The sequence below is a fragment of the Rhamphochromis sp. 'chilingali' genome, assembly GCF_963969265.1.
Source record: "Rhamphochromis sp. 'chilingali' genome assembly, chromosome: 2".
Taxonomy (NCBI): Eukaryota; Metazoa; Chordata; class Actinopteri; order Cichliformes; family Cichlidae; genus Rhamphochromis; species Rhamphochromis sp. 'chilingali'.
In genome coordinates, this window is record NC_137930.1 from 55,009,665 (window position 1) to 55,016,108 (window position 6,444).

Below are 6,444 nucleotides of genomic sequence, written 5' to 3' on the forward strand. Positions count from 1 at the left end.
CGGAGGAAGGCACGGCCTGAAAGAGCGGCCCCCTTGGTCAACATTAATACGACACGACCTCTTGAACTCTTGTGCATGGACTTCTTGTCCCTGGAAGCTGACAGGAGTGGAACCAAAGATATATTGGTGATCACGGACCACTTCACTAAATTTGCAGTTGCTATCCCAACACCTAATCAAAAGGCCCGCACAGTGGCAAGGTGTCTGTGGGAGAACTTTATGGTACACTATGGCATCCCAGAAAAATTGCATAGTGACCAGGGTCCAGATTTCGAGTCCCGCACAATCAAGGAGCTCTGTCAGGTGGCTGGTAACCACAAGGTGAGGACAACCCCATACCATCCTAGGGGCAATCCTGTGGAACGATTTAATCGTACCTTGCTTGATATGTTGGGAACTCTCCGTGATCAAGATAAGTCCTGTTGGCGTGACCATGTAAGACCCCTGGTCCACGCTTATAACTGCACCAGGAATGAAGTGACTGGTTTCTCCCCGTACGAACTGATGTTCGGACGCCAACCTCGGTTGCCAGTTGACCTTGCATTCAACCTGCCAGTGCAAGAGGAACAACACTCATCTCACTCTGAATATGTGCAAAAACTCAAGTCACGTCTCAAAGAAAGCTACAAGTTAGCTATGGACAAGGCTGCAAAGATGGCTCACAAGAACAAAATGAGGTTTGACAGACATGTAACTGCATCAGACTTGGAAGCTGGAGATCGGGTATTGGTCAGGAATGTCCGTATCCGGGGCAAACATAAGATTTCAGACAAGTGGGAACACACTGTGCATGTAGTGGTGAGAAGGGCAGGCAACCTCCCAGTATATACAGTTAAGCCTGAAAACAAAGATGGTCCCCTAAGAACACTACACCGGGATCTGTTGCTACCATGTGGCTACCTACCTGTGGAGGAAAGCAGTGAGCATGTACAGAAGCCAGTGTCACGCAGGCCAAGAACCCGTGCAAATCCAGCGCTAGAGGAAGAGAACTCCTCAGACGAAGAAGATGATTTGCTCATTCCTGTTTGGTTGAGTTCCCCTGTCCACACAGTGAGTGAGAGTCCTGTAAATGTTCCTGATATTGACAACCCACCTGTTTTTGACAGCCAATCTGATTTTGGCAACATACCTGATATGCCTAACAGTACTACAGATGATACTGAGTACTTATCTACCAATGGAGTCACACCGACCGAACAAGTGGATGAAATAACCTTAACTGAAACTGACTCACCTGTTGATGACCCAGACGTCCAAGAAAGGCAACTTCCATTTCAGGAGGCTGGCACCAGAGGTGCGAATTCTGAGGAGAGAGTGGAGGAGATAGTCCCAGTGGATACAAGGGAAAACATGGATACAAATGATTCTGTAAGGAGATCTGAGAGAAACCGTCGTCCGCCACGACGGCTTGACTATACGGAGCTAGGCAATCCTCTGATCACTGCAGCAAAATCATTCTTGCAAGGACTGTCTTCAGCTTGGGCCGATGTCATCAGTGATGGTGAAGAGCCTGCTTCGCCCTCTTCCTTGACCCGTCAAATAATCATCATTTAACTGTCTACCATGCACAGGGACGTGCATGAGTTCAGGAGGGGAGGGTGTAGCCCAGATGAAAAATATCATACTTATTCTCTTTATATTAACTGTCCACATCAACAAGCGTCGTATTTCCTATGACCATTGAATGCACCTCTCAGTTCACCCCACGTGAGGGCACCTAGCTCAGCAACCAATCAGAGCCTACCCAGGCCGCATTGACCCTGTCAGCCAGGAAGTGAGGTGGAGGTGCATGGTGTCCCGGGTTTTTCTTATCTCAGCAAGAGGAGTGGAGGCATCTGCTACTCAAACCGAGAAATCCACGGACAAAAGAGAGGAAAACTCAGGATTGAGAGGAAGGAAAACCAGCCTACTTACCTGCTGGAAGTCCGGAGTCGAGTGGCTGGATGAAGGAGAGAGGCAACGTCGGTAAGACGAGTGTTATTCTGATGGAAAAAACTTGTAGAGACTTACCGTCGCGATCATGCTAATGCTAGCTCGGTGTCTCACAGGCTAACCACTCACCTTTCATCCGGAGAGCTGCTGCAATTCCAACGCCAGTGTGTGTTGGGCTTTTGTGAAACAGAGCAACGGTGAGCAACATGTTCTTAGCTGCTCTAAAGCTAAATTTTGTCAGTTCACTGTGAGTTTAAAGTAATCTAGAGGGTAATTTTTAGTGCATTTCTCTCTCACGAATAGGCCTATAGCGTGGAGAAATTAAGCACACTGCTTTAATGCCTCTGAACTGAACTCATATGTATATTTTGTTGCTTATTTGCACATAGTTCTGAATTTGTTATGGTGTATTGTATTTTGAGTGTCAATGGTTACTTACCATAAGTATTGTTTAATTAATGTTTACATGAATAGAGAAATATTTGAGCAACTTAGATGTTTAGTTCTCATATTTGATATGCTTGAAAATTGAATGTTGTACAACAGAACTGTGAGATTTGATAAGATTTAAGATGTTGATGCAATGAATATGAGGTGATGCAATATTTTGATTTTGTATTTTAACCTTAAACAATGCATCTGAAACAGACTGATTAGAATGTACATTTTATGACCTGGATTATAGGTCAGGTTTTTTGGAGAGGACGGAAAAGTCCAAGGACCAGGACGATATTCTGGTTGTGATAGATGGCGAGCCAACCACTTTGAGGACGATCTACCCCAAAGAAGATACACACCACACACTCATACATTCCAGTTACATTCACAAGGACCTTTGAAGTTGGCTATCGCCAGCTTAACTCTAAATTCTTAAAGGGCCCCAACGAGTACTTTTATTTTGTTGAGTGTGCACACTATTTATTTTATTTTATACTTTATCTGTACAAATTGGACAAATACCTGTTATACTTTGTAACAATACAAGAGTGGCTACTCAAAAGTTAACATTGTGTCCAGGTCATTATTGCTGCTCAATACTTTGGCTCCATACGAATTTGGTGTCTTCTGATTCTGGCCAGGGTCTTATTACGAGCCCAAGTAATTATTGCGCTGTAATTCACCTTTATACCTTAAAGTTGGTTACAATTGGTTGACTGGTGATCGGCAGTGGGAACGGCCTGCCATGAATGATTTCAAATGGAGTTAGTTTATGGGAGCCTTGCGTTAAGCGCATCCACATTTTCACTAAACCCAAACATTCAGGCCACGGCCTTCCTGTTTCTGCCATGCATTTCCTGAGCCTTTGTTTTATAGTGCCGTTAGTTCTCTCTACAAGGCCTGCGCTCTGAGGGTGATAAGCACAGTGGTGTTTTATGCTGAAACCGAGTGCTTCAGAGACCTTAGTGATGACATCATTTACAAAATGAGTGCCGTTGTCTGATCGTATCAAAGCTGGGATGCCATATGTGGGTATGAAGTGATTGCACAGACACTTTGCTACTGAAATTGCATCTGCCTTTTTCACTGGATAGATTTCCGGCCATTTTGAGAACACGTCTATAACCACTAGGGCGTATTTCGACCCTTGACATTCGCTTAGTTCAATAAAATCCATATGAATTGTGTGAAAAGGATAAGGTGGAGTGGGAAAACGGCCTCTTTTTGGTCGCAGATTTCCCTGAGCATTATATTTTTGACACGTCATGCACGTTCTGACAAATTGTTTTGCTGAAGTTTCAAAATTTACAGTGTAGAAATGAGAGTTGACAATACAGGTCATTCCCCCCGATGACAAATGCGTATAGCCATGAGTCACTAATGCCGCCATCTTGTGGAGAGATTTTGGCAGCACTAGCTTGCCATAACACATCATTAAGTCGTTTGTCAGAACTGCACCGTGTTTTAGCCATTTTGCCTGCTCTGCTGTGCTTGCTGCTTTTTGTTCATTTTTCAACACATCCAGTGGAATCTGATGTGTGTTTACTGCCATCAATGTGATGTTTGTCTTTTGTGCCGCCAGTTTTGCTGCTCTGTCAGCAAAGTTATTGCCTGTAGCAATGAAAGAGGCGTTGTAAGAGGTTGGCATGCTGAACTGGTTTTCCGGTTGGTGTAATCATTCCTCTGGTTTTCCAGATTTTTTGCAAAATGATGCACAGCAGAGAAAACATACTGGCTGTCTATATAAATGGTTATTTGTTTATCTTTGTGTATTTCACATGCGCAAATCACAGCTGACAGCTCAGCGCTCTGTGCAGAATATGAAGAAGAAAGTGGTTTTGCTTCTATTATTTTACTATCTGTGGTTACTGCGTAACCTACACAATTTCGGCCTGTGCTGTAAGGTCAAATGCTGTTCTCCTAGCTTCCACACTTGCTGATCATAAGGTGGATCTGGGCCTGGAGTTTGTTTAAATCTCAGAATGTTGTGATACTCGGTCGGTTTCTGGAAAGTGGATGTGGCGGGTGTCATTTAGCATGCACTCAGGTGTAATACCAGAAAAGAATGGCATGACTGCTATCTTAAGTTTTGTCAGAGCGTCTCTACCTAGCAAATTTACTGGACACGACGGGTCATATATGCATTTAATAAAGCACCTGCGGCCACTTGCTGTATGTACTAGTTCTAAAGGGGCAGTTAATTGTTGTACAGTTGTGTGGCCTGAAGCTGACTTTACAACTAATTTGTCCTTTGAAAACTGTCAGTTTAAGTGGCTGCCTCAAAACTGTTTTGCATTATTTCTTTGTGGCCTACTCCTACAATCACGTGTGAAGTGACCTTCCTCTCCACGGTTCTAGCAGGCGTTGTCTCTATGTTATCTGCTGTTTCTGCGTGGCTGTCTGCAGCCTTGGTGTTTGTGACTTTGCTCGCCTCTCTGTTCCTGGTAGCCACCTGCGAATTAGTGTTTTAGTCTATTGTCAACACGTCAGCCTTATTTCTAAGTTACAGAATGCTTCTTCTCCTTTTTTTTTTTTTTTTGGTTTGGGAGAATAGATGCAACTCTACATTTTCACTTAAGGCATTTTTAGATAATTTCTAGTTCTTCAAACAATTCATGGATCTCACACATTTCAAACTTTCAAGTTAGGGTTGTTTCCCATTTATACAAATATATATATATTTAACTTTGCATTGCTCATAGCTCACAGCTCTAAACCTAGGCATTTTTCAATCATATGCCTAATCACTATGTGTCACTGTGATTCTCAAGTATTGTCACAAGTTCGTTTAAATTCGTTTCCAAAACCAACACAATAATCAAACAAAAACAAAAAACATAAACGTGTCAGGACACAAAAGAAAAAAGAAAAATGCTGCCACCCGAACAAGGCAGAAGTCTGCATATGTTGGCTTGTAATAGCATGCAGCTTGTAACATGGTAGACTAATGTGCCTGTGTTAATTCAGCTCCATATTATTGTGTGAAGTTGCACTGGGTTGGGAGTGGTTTTGTGTGTGTCACATTTTTGGTGAGCCAATGGCTGGAATGGGGTTGGACTAATTAGAGGCAGGTGTACTTGATTGCACTGATACACTGGTCTTCTTATAGCCCACACTACAAACACTGCTGTGTTGTTTTGTCTCTCTGTGCAGGTATGTAATGTGATGAAATCAGATATGTTTGGGATGGATGGGTTTTGCCCTATGAATTTTATATTAAGTGTGTCGTTTTGTCTCTCTGTGCAGGCCAGGGCCTATTATATGCCACAGCCTAAAGGCAGCAGAGTTGCAGAGGCTTGAGTGACCACTGACAAATGAAGCTTTCCGAAGCACTGAAGCTTGTATTGAAAAACGGTTCATTACTCGAAGCTTTTCAACACAGTCCTCTCCGGTGACATCTGGTGGTGAAAATTTTGAAGAGCAGCTTGAATCTGCAAAATAAAACGGACTGCTCAATTATCACTGCTCACTCAAGAGTGGAGTTCTCTCTGATATTGGGCCACCGTTCCGTTGCTTTGAACATGTAATTGGTTTTGTTTTCTCGATTGGGGGGCTGAAAAAAATTAATGCGTATCTGCGTAATACACTTTGATCAATAAACTTTCCCTATTTAAACATGCACTATGGTGTGGCCTTTCTTTGCTCATAACTCCTTGATGTTGGTAAATACAATAAGTGAGCAATATATATAATATACATATGAGAATGCACAGCACATTATGGAGTATGCCCCTGCTGTGAAGTCCTGCCTCCATCTACTTGTCGTTTAATCACTGGACAGCTGGACAGGTTCATACAAAATATTAGATGAGGCCAATTGTCCTATACATATTTTTGACCTAGGGGTGGGATTGATTGTGAACTGGAAAGGGAAAATGCTTAGGGAGCTGAGTACGGCTGCATCGTCACTGATTTGTAGAATCATTTTTGATTCGATACAGGATCCGATTCAATTTGATTGGAATCTGGAAAGTTTTGCCTCAGTCAGAAATATTATAATTCTGATCATTTAACAGTATATATCCATAATTTCGTATCTATTAAAAGAAAGCTGACACATGTGAGACTTAATTA